The 15,347-nt window shown below is 39.0% G+C and overlaps 1 long non-coding RNA gene across 1 annotated transcript; it reads left to right on the forward strand.

Moving 5' to 3' along the window:
* Nucleotides 1-1,849: 1,849 nt before the first annotated feature.
* On the forward strand, nucleotides 1,850-14,027 carry LOC130409750 (uncharacterized). The gene is made up of 5 exons (XR_008904894.1): nucleotides 1,850-6,664; nucleotides 8,063-8,099; nucleotides 8,203-8,260; nucleotides 11,082-11,266; nucleotides 13,361-14,027. It is a non-coding gene; the product is annotated as an uncharacterized LOC130409750 (long non-coding RNA).
* Nucleotides 14,028-15,347: the final 1,320 nt, after the last annotated feature.

Below are 15,347 nucleotides of genomic sequence, written 5' to 3' on the forward strand. Positions count from 1 at the left end.
TATTTAATATAAAATTATGTTTGCATTAAACTTATAGTTTCAGCGGCAACAACATAAATAAACGTTATATAGCCGAAACTTAACTTCCGGTTGACCTCTGCAAACGATAAATAACTTTTAATTAATTTAAAACAATTGATATATGATAAATATAAATATATATAAAATAAATATAAAATAAATGGTTATATAACCAAACACAAACTTCGGGCCAGCGTGTGCATCTGACGAAACCGTTTTTAAATGTTTCATTTTGGGTAAAGTCATCCTTTGACCCTGGTATTGTAAACTAAGGTTCTGTTTGCATTCTGAGGAGGTTCGAGATATCAAGTTTTTCCATTCCAATTTACTTTGTAGATCACCTTTTTGCTTTCTAAAAAGTCCCAAAATGTACACATAATCATGAAGCGTAAATAAGTTGTCGCAGAATAAGCATATGTGAAGTACTCATATTTGATAAAAATGGCAGATAGAACCATATAAATTCCTCGGCGACTATTTGTTGCAGCATTTATTTCTGACCAGTATTCAATTCTGCATAAATGTCACATACTCCATTTAACTACACTCTTAAAAATAAATGTGCTTAATGATGCTATAGAGGAAACATTGAATCTGTTTCCTCCGAGACATTAATAGCAAAAGAGACTTTCTGTTTAGCATAATGTTGCAGCTTGAAAAAATAAGGAAGAAATAGTTCTTATAAGAAACCTAAGAAACCAAAAATGATTCTTATATGGCATCACTTGTGAAGAACATTTTGTTGAAGGGCAATTCCAGCGTTATGGACATGACATTATGCGGTATGGACGTGACATAAAAATGCTCAGAGAATGATTTTGTTACAAATATATTGAACCATCTATTTATGTTTGACAAAAAAAGGACGCGTCTTTTGGGAGACGACAAAGTTTGTAGGAATTCTGTGTAACAAAATGCACAATCCTGCATCAATAATACCCAATGAATGGAGGAGGGATGCCTCTTTATAGAACATAAAATAGTTACTTTATTTAATTTTTATATTTGCATTTATGAGGAATATGTAGCATTATGTATGTGACAATTCTGAAAATGGCAATTGAAAAATCATGCACTAAAAATAAAAACAAATGCTTTAAAAATTTGAAGAGAGATTTCACATCGGTATTTGAACCACCAAATGTTAAAATCTGTGCTGTTACCAGAGTAATAACCGCTGGTAAAAACTTATTTTTTTGTGGTAAGGTTGACATTTTCATGGAATTGCCCAGCAGACACTATTTTAAGAGTGTATCACCATTATCAATAAATGAAAGATAAAGCAGAGGAAAAGGTGTTTGGAAAAAATCGGGGTCATAAAAAGTTGTGAGTCGTAAAGGAGACTGCACAGATTAGTGGGTGACGTAATTATCACCTTCAGTACATTGAGAGTAAAATGCGACCTTGCTTTCATGACCACAAGCCAACACTCAGATTTACTAAACGAAATTAGATAACATTTATTTACCAGACGCAAATGAGTTACAGTGTCTTTCAAATCAGGCACAGCCCAAGCAATTTGTCCTAACAGACAACAGCCTTTGCAGTACATAAAGAAATATTAAGAAATCAAAAGTAATAAAGATAAATATACATATATTTCTGAAACAAAACATACAAAGCTAAAAAGAAATACAAAAAGACTTATCAGTATCCTGACTGGAGACAGATATACTTCCTATTCGTCTATTTTCATACTGTATAGGTGGCCACAGTGGAGTACCCACAATCCACTCTGATTATCCCAACACATCTTCCAGGGCCAATGCAGAACCCCTCATGCTAAATATATTCTACAAATCATGAATGAACCACAATCACCCCACAGCATAGCAGAACTATATAAATAGAAACCAGGACAAATGGGTTTCGCACAAACAAACAACACTGAGATAGTAACGGTCTCCTTTTGGACACAAGGAATGCTGTCGATAATCAGAAAAGTACTTCCACTACAGGAAAAACATGTCTTTAAATCTTGCGTGATGTTTTTTTGACATGTTTTGGTAAAAGACATTCATTAGGGTGTGTTCGGGTCATAGATTATCAATAGACTTCAATAACTCGATTAGTTTATCAGAAAAATCGAACCCTCACCTGTCAAACTGCAGGATTTGTGCAAAACTTTTTGAGAATTTACAATTCTGGTATTTATTTGTGCGTCCACTACCAAAGTCACAGATTATCAAAGTATTTAGTTAATAAAAAAAGTGTGATGCATATGTGCTATTTTTCGGGAAAAAGATGTTGCTTTTTCTGTGTGTGTTAGAGGAGGTGTCAGAGATTAAACACACTCCTTCACACACACTCCCACACAAGGCAGCAGGGTGTTTTATCTGGCCGTCGGGCCTCTAAGGGCGGGTCTGTGTGTTGATGCAGCTGTGAGGCTCATTGAGTTTTCTCTCTCCGATGCTTAGAGAGTCTCACTGAGAAACAGAGAGAGAGCTGAAGGCTTCAGGTCACAGCAGTCAAGGGAGGACAATCCCCGGAGTCCGATGTCGTCACAGCGGGTGAAGGCAGATGAAGGGGAGACAGACGCTGACTCTGATGATATGTCAATGTGAGGGGTCAAAGTGCAGCACTACCTCATATGTTTTGACTGGAACGTTTGAAACGAACATAAATATCACAGCGGCATCATGGGTTTGTGCTGTTCTGATAACGTACAGCACGTATTGACGACCACCTCTCATTCGAAAGGATTGATGTAATCAAAATGATAGTGCATAGTACAAATACTGAAAGAGTGAGAAAATGACAAAATCTTTTGTTTTACATGAACTCCTCTTGCACCATATAGCAAAATGCTTATATTCCTTATGGGTCGACGATCATAGCCTGACACTAAACGTGATATTTCTATAGAGAGATTTAGGCCTATAATGTCGCGCCATAACATGTCAAGCCAGTGCCACAGAGATAAAAGATGACATCCTTCCTAAATCATTTCAGCTAGAAATCAAAGCATTGTAATCCAAAGTAAACACGGATAATGTATGGCGTGATGCATGCTCTTATCTACAGAAAGCAGTTTCTTGTGACCGGTCTGTCCCCGTTATAAGATGCATTCTCAGTAGGTGTCTATTAGGAATCGGTGGGCTTTAGAATGTTTACCAACTTCCTGCTTTTCTCAGCGTTTCGAACACTTTATGTTGACCCTTTCCTTATCTCGTGCTGTAGGATAACATCTGGTCCCAACAGATCTGAACAGGAAATATATCTGATTTCCCCCATTCGTTGGTTCCCCCCGGTTTAAAACCCCCTCCTAAAAGAAGAATTCCACAACAATGAGGAAGTGATGCACGTATACGCATCACTGGACATTTAGTGATAAAGTAATAATTTAACAAGACGCTCAGAAGATGGAACAAACTTGTGTAATCCATGTCGTGCCAAATACCTAGAAATTTTCTAAATCATGTTTACCATAACCAGACTAAATGAATCTTAAGGAAAATTGTATCAGCAACAAGTCACACAAATCCAGACAACATAGTCAACTGTTGTCTTTTATTATTGCAGGACATCTAATGTCATCTGGACTATCATGACTGGTTAGCCTTTCAGATGAATCCATCTTTCCATCTCAATGTTCTCACATCATTCCTCTGTTCCTTCCAGTCTAAAGCTGCAAGTTATGAATGCCAGACACGGGCTGTCACTCGATGGCTAAGGGGAGTGAGACTGTGTGTTCAAATAATATAGCGGACACATAATCCACAGCTATACGTGACTTGGGGGGCAATGGGTTTACTGCGAGGGTCATAAAAGGGTGTTGAATGATGGGCTGAATTCCAGACCTAACTTTCGGAATTTGGTCGTAGGAGGAGAAATGGAACTACGGTGGCTGACAGAGAACTAAAATGTCATTTTCGCTTCTTTGCTGAAGGAGATAACGTATTTACGAAACACGTTCTGTAGAGCAGTTTGTCCCTTTATGGCCACTGTAGAAACAACATGGAGAATTCCATGCAAGGGGACCCGCTGTGTTTGTAGATGGAAATAGTTCATTCTAAGATTATAAAAATATAACGTCTTTATACACCTCTGAAGACATTTGTGTATATTATATTGCATTCTTCTGACAATAAATCCTCCAAATATGACACACAGCATGTTTTTAAAGAGATTTATCAAACTGTGTTCAAATTGGCCAAGACACTAAATTCTGCATTGAAAAGTCCAAGATTTCTCATCAATTCCTCTAAATCAAGTTCAATGTTATAACTTTATAATCTTACTGTATGCCAACAAATGTCTTATTCGTGACAAAAGATGTTTGACGTGCACGTTTGTCAAATGTTCCTAAAATGATTCTCATGAGGATTTTTAGGGAAAACTTTTGAGACAGCGTACATATTTTAATTAATTAAAAATGACTAAGACTCACACAGACACGTATGTGCAACCTCTGAGCAATAACATATTTCTTTGGGTGAGCACATACGTGACAAACATTATTTGTATGTCATTTGTAGACACATAGACAAAACGTGCATTTCAGAAACTGCGTATAGCATTAGAGTCGAGTTGCCAACACTGGAAACCGCACGTTCATATATCTTCATTTATTGAAAGTACCTCCCAACATGCCTGACTGAGCTCATTCCAAAAGAGCCTGTGAAGAGGTGTTTCGGGAGACTGGGCGTGGACAAACTCGTAATTCCCTGCCATATGACAGCGGTATAGTTTAAGAATATTAGAGGATCGTAATGTTTTACTGCAGCTCTGAGATTCGAGCATGCTATCAGTTATCACATGCAAAGTTTGCACCTGTTGGCTAAAACATGCATGACCACTCTCCACAACAAGTGCATTCAGAAATATGTAGAATTAAGCACGCTTGTACATTTAGATTACCATTCAAGATGTGCCTATTATTAGGGAAAACATATGTGTGTGTATTTAAATACATATATACAAAGACCTCACAAACACTGTTACCTATGAACACTAAAGATCAGCAGCACTATGACGAAAACAACGATTACAGCAATTGCTCTATAGGCATGTTGTTAAAACTCTTGAGACCATTTTGAACAACAACTTACGAACTGAGACCACGTGAACGAGCATCTGCCAAAAGAATGTGGAAAACATCTCTCTCTTCCATTCTACCATGATGCAATGCACACGATTTCATTTCCTGTTCTCTGCAACGCACCCAAGTCAAGCGTCACTTTAGCTCAAATCTTAACATGATCCAACATTCCAGTCTATTGTAATCATAAAATTGACTCTCTCTATATTAGCACTGACTTGACTACATCCAAATGGGGTAAAAGTGTTTTGGTAAAAGAAGCCGCATTTAATTATTAATAATTATGTCATGATAATATAATTAATTGCATCATTTAATTTATATTAGTGTTATTTTCAGCTCATTGAAGCGACAAAAATGTCTTGCCCTTACTTAACCTCAGCACAGGGCCTTGAAAGAATAATGTGCATCAATTTGTATTAAAAGCTAAATATGTCGTGAGCAGTTTAAACAGGTGGGGTGGTCCTTTAATGTATAGGGTCCAGAGTGAACTCAAAACATTTCCATCACAGTCTATGAATGTTATCTGATCCATTAGCCTGTTGTGATTTTATTGGGCAAATGTCGCCCTCTGCTGCGATAAAGAGGGAATTACCCATTACGAAACAATCATGTTTAACTACACTAAGCATTTTAAATTTGGCATTGTAGTAAAACTTTAACCAAACCATAACCAATAATATGCTTACTATACTTTAACTATGTACAAAAAAACAAGGTTCGTTTTATAAGGATCGTACTGTAAGTAATCCTATATCTGGCAATATCTATTTTAATATATTTATTTTCAATAAAATTTGTAAAATGCAGCTTGAACAAAGATTGTATTATTTATCAAAAAAACAAAACAAATTTTTTAACTATATGAGTTTAATTGTCACCCATGTAGTATGTATACCATGAGGGTGTGACGTGCCGCACTGTAGCAAAACCAGCGTCTTCCTCAGAAACGAGAATCACCAGAACATTCCAGATCGAGGCAAGATGAGTTAAAAGACATCATTTGAGGTTTAATTTTAAAGATGTGCTTTATATTTGATGATATATGTAGCTCAACGAGGCATGGGAGAAAGCGGCTACCATCGCGCGCGCGCAAGTTGATTCACAAAAACTTCCGGTTTAATCGTGCTGTATAATCTTGCTTGATTTATCATGTTATAATCGCATCAATATTATTATCAAACAGTCATTTATAGGTTCGCACACCTCTGTTTTTACGAAAACGTCGCATTTCGTGTCACCCAACGATTTAAAGCGGCCCGACACACAGGCGGGTGTCGCCCAAAGCAAACTTTTTTTGGTGAGCAATACTTGTTAACCAGAGGCGGCAAAATTTTGTCGAAATTGCCCTGCGACATGTGATTCGGTCGAGTGTTTGTAAACATGCGTCAAAAGCATGTGATTCTGCTGACGAAACACTGCGTTCTGGACCGCCGGCCAATCAGAAAACGGGGGTGTGTGCGGATGGGCGGGGCTGCGCTGTGGAAAATTCTATGCGCTCGGCAACAAGGTGCGTTATAGACGATTTAAAGATGATAAAAGGAGTTCGTCCACCGCACGCGCTCGTCATGTGGTAGTGCACTCAACGATACGGCTGTTCAGGTAAATGGGGAATTTATTAAAGAAAGATGTGAAGTCCGTGAGCATTGCGTTGATCCAACATCAGAAGAAAACACGCGTTGTAATGTGGCAGGTTGCTTAAGTTTGGTTAAACTGTGTTTACGCGCAAAGACAGAATTGCTTATTCAAGAATGTCATTGTTGTTGTAAATGATCAGTATTGCCAATGTAATCGTATCCATGTCCATGTGCTTCATTATAATGATGCTGTGAAACAAAAGTAGCGTTATGTGTGTGTATTGAGATCTCTTCGGAATAATCCAATGTAATGACATCATAAATGACTTCATCATTGCTTTTACTTAAAAATAGTATAGATGCGTTCCTTCTTAGTCGAGAACAGATCAAGGTGGGGTCTGCAGGGAGGAGGGCTTTCTGATGCGACAAAGGTGTGTATGCGTGCGCGCGTGGATGGACTAGCCTACTTGGCATGGCGAAGATAGGACGTTACGCAGTTCTTATTTACCAGCCAATGCGCTTTGCCCAGACCCATGTTTTCATCCGAACTGAAAGCCTCATCAGACAGCTTTCCCGTCGGAATACCGTCCATCAGGTCAGATTGATCTTTTCTCATCAGTATTAATCGTGTAAAGGTTTCTAACACGCGTCGGTCGAGTAAACAAATTGGTGCGCAGAAATTGTCTCCAGTTTGCATGGAAACCTTGCTCAGTCGCGGCTTATGATACCTAATATTATGACCACGTTTATATAACTTTGTAATTCTCTTGTGCTTATTTTCACTTATGGATGTTTTGTGTGACGTTTTATCCTTCTGTTAGTCACGAAATTCCCAGCTCATAGTGTTTTTAGTGAAGTGCGCACCTTTTATTTGTGATGTAAACAAAGCAGGGATGTACTTTCTTCTGTCGCGGTGTGGCGCTGTTTTGCTTTGTGTGATCGCACATATTGGAGAAGTCAGCTGGAAAGGGGCTTGAGTTTATTAGTGTTAAAGAATTTAGCATTGAGAGCAGACAGTTCTTTCGTTCAGATGTGACGTAGAAGGGAACGTGAGAAGGTAATTGGCTGGTAATTGAAAGGCTCTGTGGCTGATTAAGGATTTCATGGACCGAAAGTAGCATAAATGAATGCTGTTCAAAACAGGTCAAGTCTTGTCTAAGAGTCAATTTATTGTTACATTTACTTTCTACTATACAGTTACACGTGTTGCCACAATATGAGAAACTTGAAAAAGGTCTGTTCCAAAATATTACATTATGGATACCAGACTGGAATAACATTGAATGTTACTTCATCACTCAAACAATATAAAATACAATTTGATTGCTTTTTAATGTTATAAATACTTTTCATACGTTCTTAAAATATTTCTGTACATAGTTTATTGCTTCATTTGTGAACATAGTATTCTTCTATTTTTCAGTGGATCCAGGACGGACCGAGACCATAACACCATAAAGGTATGTGTTTACATGTTGTTCGTATCGGTTTGTAATAAAGAATAAAATCATTACTGTCCATAATGCATATTTACCCCTCTTTGGTTGTGGGTTTGTTTTGGAGTTGTGAATCTGCAGTTTAAATCTTCTACGGCTGTCCAAACCAAACAAGCAGACGAAAGGTTAGTCACATCCAGATTGCCCTCCACCCAATATAAACAAAATATCAGTCTTTTAAAAGTGGCTCTACGCTGTATTCTGTCTGCCAAGATCTTCATCCCATCCTGTCATGCGCTCCGAGCGTACACTGTGGCAGCTATCTCGAAAGTGCGTCACTCGGGCTCTGAGATTTGAGAATCAGTCGAGGCCTGTCAGACCATTGTAGTCATCGAGCCGGGCTCCCCTACCGTTTGACATTAAGCCTACAGGAAGTGGAATACTATGTAAAGATGACGCTACTAAAATTAACCCACCTGCTGTTCGGTGCTAAATGATGACTGTATTAATAACAACAGGAAGGGCCCTAGATAGCACATATGGTTGACAAACAAACACAGACAGTAAAGTTCAAAATCGAATCACTTGTGTTGATAACGACAGAATGTTTCTTGTTATTCAAATGTTCCGTCTTGTTTATTTACCACAAAACAGCCATTAAAATAGGGCAGAGACTTTAAAAAGATGAGAGCCGAGATCAAACCTCAAACTACATTACATTAATATTTTATACCGAATTTTTCTGCCACAACCAATCAAAACATATTTGATGAATTTGACACAATGCTTTTTTCAAACTTAAATGAAAGTAAATTTGTTCCGTCTGCAAGTCCAGTTGGTTCTAGATCCATTTAACATCTATTTGCGGTGGGATCTTCCTCCATTTTTATGCCCCAATCAATACACGGTTGGCCGTGTTTTTGGTGCCAATTTGTAATGCAATAAGGGGTTATTCAAAAAGCCATTAAACCAACATAGAAGTTCCTCCGGGCGTTAAGCAGACGTTTGATTACAAGATGTTAATTAAAGATATCCAAGAATAACATCACATAGTTCATATAGTTCCGTTTCATACTGTGCGGCTCTCACATATAAACTGGAACAGAGAGGAGGATTATCATTGACTGCTGATGCCAGACTGCGGGCGGCTGTGCACCCTGCCAACTGACCTGCCTCACTTCCACACTTAGATTGAGCTGTCAAAGGGAGGTGCATGCTGGGAATCGTAGTCCACGTGAAAGTGTGTCAGGCTACTCAGAGCATAGAGTTTTTAGGTTTGGAGAGATTTAGTGCCTGTGTTTGTCTTTTTTGATACGATAGACGTTCTAATATCTTGTTCTAGAGAGCTGGTGCTTCCGGTCTATTAGAGTAGAGAAAAGCTAGCCACCAGAAACCAACAGAGTTGTCCATGATGTCTGACTAACTCTGGAGCCTGAGGAAAATAACATTCTGATTAAACCGATTGGCTGGTTGCACCTTAAAAATCTTGAGTTTACGTACAGAATGTACTCAATGCAGAATAGAAGAAAATAAAATTTAATGCATCACTCTCAAAATCAAGCAGATATTGGTTAAACGTGTTATACTTTAATGAAATGTTGCTTACCCAAAATTATTTTGTTAAAATTCATGACTACTTATAGGTTTATATAGAGACAGAACAAAATATTTGGAACAAAATGGCATTTTTAGCTACGGTGGTCCATGTCAACCAGCCAAGTATTGACGTTTTTCTCTGTCTCTTGTCTTTGCCCGTTTGCAAAAAGAAGGAATATTATCTATTTCATTTATTTAACATTCTTTAGCGCTGTCGTCACAATATCAAGTTTTCACTTCGCGGGTATCGTGGACCGACACGTTCACTTTGGCGATATATCACAATATCTTTTTTTTTATATAAACAAATAATACTAAATATTTTTTTCAGAAATTTAGCACTTTTTGTGTCAACAAATTGAGATATTTACAGATATTGTTTTGTGTGATTTGTTATAATAAACATTTATTTATTTTTTTAACTATTGCTCTAGCATCTGTTCCCGAAGCAACTTAATATTTAGTATGCTTATCTTTTAATGCGATAAATTGCATGCCGTGTTTGCTAAATCACAAAATTTTATGTGATTACAAACATTTATGCTTCCTTTTTCCTTTACGTAATTTTGGTTTTGAATTCGGTTACATCATCTATGCTGTCTGTCTCCATGGTTACAGGAAGCCATGTAGTCCTAAAACAGGAAGAGGAAACCTATTAGATACCGGTGTTGAGACGTTCCATGATTTAAAAACAATCATATAATATAAAAAAGTTTAAAGATCCATCCAGCTACATATCGATCTAACAGAATAATGTTGCCATATTGCCAGTTTTCTTGTTTATAATTCCAATAAAGTCCTTCCGTCCCAACCCATATGATCTGATTTAGCTCTCCCCCGACAGCCTGGGACATTTCGAACAGGCCGAGGAAATAAACTGAGATTAAAAACACAAGAAACAAAACAGCCCAGTTGTTACATAACCCAGCTCTGCGATGTGCCTTTAAAAGCTGGAGGCTGTCAGGTGATCAGAGGAACACGGTCGTCTCAGTTCATCGAGACACCAGAGTGTTCTCGGAGAGGCAGATGAGACGCTAAAGATATGGGGGGGATGATGGGTAGACACAGTTATAGGAGGACAGAGGGGAGAAGAGGACACCAGACAGAAGCAAACTGTTATCAAACGGCTCTGTTTCCATCTCAGTCTCGCTCTTTATCGCTCATTATGTTGCAGCGAGCCTTTTTTTCAAGAAGCCACGTTTGTGTTGCCGTAACAGCAAAAAAGACCCAAGAATTAAGTGCTGCGTCACAATGAGCGAGAGAGCTAGACGGAGACTAAGTGAGGGAGTATACACAGGGATTGTGGGAGTTCTCGCCATAACTATCTGTCTGGGTGATCACAGCGTTTGTGTTCATATGTGTGTATCAGTGATCTATTTATGCCGACATGTGTCTGTCTGGAAATAACAGAGCGATTCTGCTGTTGCAACAAGATGAAAATAGAGCGAGCGGGAGAGGGTGGAGGACCGGTGGAGAGAGAGAGCAAGAGAGAAAGGGAGAGAGATTTTGGATTAGTTGCTACGTCACTTTTTCACGTCGAGAGGAAAACAGCAGCTTGGAGGAGAGGATTCGGACATGTGCGATTTCTCCTACCTGTGAGTGTGTCCCAGACCTCCATCTATCGGTCCGTCTGCCTTCCATCCACTTCTTTTCTTCTCCGTCGCTTTCCTCTCCACACTTTCACTCTCTCTGATTTCACGATTTCATCCGTTCTCCAGAATCGCTGCTCAAACATGGATGCTGAGAATGTGATGTAGTTAAACAGTCCACGCTTGAGTGCGTGATTCAGAGGTTTGGTGTGTGTGAGTCCGAGGCTGGGTGTGTGATGGCGTCGCGAGGTTTTTGTGATGCGAACGAGCAAAAAACTATGAACAATATAATGCGTTAACAAAGCGAACGCTGCTCTCGAATGTTCCTTCGATAAAGGCGTGAAGACTTTAGGATGCATGTACTGTAAATGTTTCGATCTTTGTGTGATCCAACATCGAAAGTGTCTACATTGTACACGTAGGTTTACAGACGATGTTGTTGTGTATCTATACACACGCCATTGTATAGAAACGCTGTGACCGTACAGGTAAGTGATACATCACAAACTCAGAAAGGGCTGATGAGAGATCACTTTCTTTAGACAACGGGTACGACCACTTTTGAAATAAGTTAAGGTTTGGTGCCCTGCGTTTTATCCTACGCAGACTGTAAAAGCTCAGGTGGAAATGAGGACAAGTGCGACTCGAGATATTTTTAAGCCACTAGGAACCCAAATACAATCTTTTGGCTCCAGATAGTGCTGGGAAATGGGACAGTTTTGTTGCAGTTTCACCTTTTAAAATCTTTCCGCCGAATTACGGGAAACACATGTAATGACGCAGTCGTATGTTTACTGCGTTTTCTTATCTGTGTTTGTCTCTCTCCGTGTGTCGCACCTTATATCGTAGTTCGTGTCCTAAGTTAGGGTCATTTAAAAAAAAAGGGTGTACATGTCATGGGAGGGAATGGAGGAAAGAGCTAGAATGAGAGGGAAAGGGCGAGCGGGTGAGAGAGAGGGAGATACAGAGAGAAATTGTTTACCTTGCTCTCTTAGTGACTGTGCACTGGCAGGCGTCCAGTTCACATGCGCTAGACTTCCTAAAGCAGCCGCATCAGAGGAGTGAGTGACAGATGCCTCCTCCTATCCGCTGCTTCTGCTGCTGCGAGTCCTATTGGATTATCGGATGGACGATTAATCCGATTGGTCGAAAGGTAATGGTGTTATTTGGGAGTACTGTATGACGTTGGATTGTTATTGTTTTAGAGAGCTGTACTTAATAGAAATGAGTTACGCAGTTAAAGTAAAACATGCTTGTTCTTTAAATTCTTTATTGTGCATCAGATATTACTACGTAGTATCAATTGACGGAATCTGGTTGAGGGTTTTTTATCCTATATACTTGATTCTATGTTCTAGTTATTTATCTGACGCTGTCTCCTCGATGCGGAGTTGTTCTGTTATTTGGCACCGTCAATCACTTGCCTTCTTCCTCCGGTAGCTGACCACCGTGCTTCCTGTTTAGATGCATGGTGTCAAAGCAGCATCTTACTGTACGTCTGCAACTTCGCACGTCATCTCTGCTGTCATGCAGAAGACAGCGTGAGCCTTTCAGAAAACATATTTTCTCGTCCGAAACCTGTTGCGTGTCGAGCAGCGCCGTCCCCAGGTTACATCGGAGTGTGTGTGCGAGGCAGAGGTTGCACTGCAGCTGTTGATGCTGCATTAGACGCCACAGACCAGAGCTCTGGCACACGCTGGTTGCACAATGGCACAAGCAGGCTGGAGGGGAGAGCATCCCCGGCTGCCTCATCACATGGGGAGGAGGCGATATGTTGAGGGATGAGACTCATGATGGAGTTAACCCACAGGCGTCTGGGCCGAGGATTGGACTGTGACGCAGATTGGAACTTGTGCTGTTTTGCAACGATATTCGCCGTGGTATTGTTTTATCCCGTGTCTGTGATATTTGTATTTGGATCATATTTAGATGTCTTCGTGTTATTTGTCGATGTAACTTATTTAAAAATGTGAAACGCCTTTGAGAGATTGTAAATATGTGTTTACACATGCATGTATATGTTACGCATGAATAGTTATACTATTTTTGTTTCGTCCAAAAGAAAGCTTTAACTGTTCAATTTCTTATATTACACGACAGGTTAAAGGCAGGGATGAGGCAAACATGCAGGCGGGAGAAAGCGAGAGGGGCAACCAGATACCTCTAAACAGCAACCGTCGCCATGCTCCTCTGCGCTCGGCTGGGAAACTCCCACGGGTGCTGTCCTATCAGTCAGATAAGAGCTAGCGAGCTCCTGGGGCATGTTTCTTCCCTCTGTCATAGAGCTCAAAGTAAACAATATCAAACTAAAGGTCGAACAATAATCGGTGAAGTGCAGTTCTCTGGAAAGCAGTCTTTAGGAATGGAGTTGAATGTAATATACATGTTAAGGACAGTTGTGATCACACAAAACGTTTGGCACTGATGACCGGATACACAGAGAACAATGATATTTGTTTTAATATTTCTTAATCTGTGTCTTGTCTTGTTTTTTGTTGTTGCCGTAAAATCTTGTAAAGTTAAATCATGAATGTGACATTTGATGCGTCTTCATAGATTTTTTTCCGGACCAACTTCATTCATGTGAGTGACCCTGGATTGGTTCTTGTCTTGTGTAGCACTTTAATTTTTTTAGTAAAAGACAAAAAAACATTGTACGGGTTAAAATTATTGATTTTTCTTTTGTGCCAAAGATCATTAGGATATTATGTAAAGATCTTTTGTAAATTTCCTTATTTAAATATATAAAACTTTGTTTTTGTGAGTGGATGGTCTGTCATAGAGCCTCAGATTAACAACTTCAAAGGCGATTGTCTCAATATTTAGATTTTTCTGCACTCTCAGATACCAGAGTTTTAAACTGTTGTATCTCAGCCAGATATTTTCCTATTCTAACAACTCATACATCAATAGAGATCTTATGTATTCAGCTTTCAGATTCTGTAAACATATTCTAAAAATGGACCCATAAGGTTTTGTTGTCCAGAGTCACAGGCCATGACTACATTCATTACAACATATCCTCTTGTACACTTGTTTACAAATGTAAACGATCCTTGTGTAAGGAAGTCTCATTCCTGACTACAAAGGACATTTTCCATCATCTGTGCCCATTATTAAACCTGTTTGATGCAGAATATATCAGCTGTAGGTAAATCAGCTCATTTGCATAGGTGAGATACAAACACAAAATGTTTCAGACTGTAGCTATAGAGATGGAGGTGTGGACTGTTGTTATATACATCTATTATTCCAGATACACTATCAGATTGCAAATCAGGATTGTCTTTTGTATTAGATTTCACTGGCTTTATGCCACTGCATATGCTCATGTGCTCTTCTTGCATTTATAAAACCGACTGATTTCCTTATCCTTCAAATCGAGAAAAAGTTATTTATTTCTTCATTCCAGTGTGGTCAGCCAAAAATGTGTGAGATTAAAGCAGCCTGCCTCTTCCCTTTCAAATCCTATCTGCTGGATTCTTCAAAGCCGTCTATCAGTCTTGTTAATAATCTTGATTACTGTTCGTCAAAGAAGCGTAGCGGGGTTGGGTTTCCTGTTGAATGGGCGGTGTGAGGTTTTATTGTCTTTTTAATCGTGGTTTGTTATGTCAGTCATTTAGCAAGGATTGTGTTTTTTAGTAGCTGCTTTTGAATAGAAAACGATTATGTGATGATGACAATAATGCGTTTGACGTTTAAAATGTTTTAAACAGCCAGAGGGTTCACTACATGATACTTTGAAAGAAGTGAAAGAAATACGTTTCTTACGGGTTCTACGCTGTAAAAATGCTGTATATCTGTCTAGCAGGTAATTGTACAACTAAGACGTCATGTTTTTATTGTTTTTTTAATGTTTCAGCAACTGATCATCACGGGCCAGCGGAGAGAGGCTGACTGTAACTCCTCTTGGAAGCTGGTTTCAGGTGGTGTTTTAGAGTACTGATGAATTAAATCTAGCACCATTTGAAATCAGTGTTCTTAGAGTGGGAAACACATCACTTTAACAACTATCTGAGAAACTGACCACCTTCATTCTGTATGCTGATATAAGGAGGTATAATTTGACTTCGAGATCTGTGTCCTC

This window comes from Triplophysa dalaica, chromosome 20, assembly GCF_015846415.1.
Source record: "Triplophysa dalaica isolate WHDGS20190420 chromosome 20, ASM1584641v1, whole genome shotgun sequence".
NCBI classification, from domain to species: domain Eukaryota; kingdom Metazoa; phylum Chordata; class Actinopteri; order Cypriniformes; family Nemacheilidae; genus Triplophysa; species Triplophysa dalaica.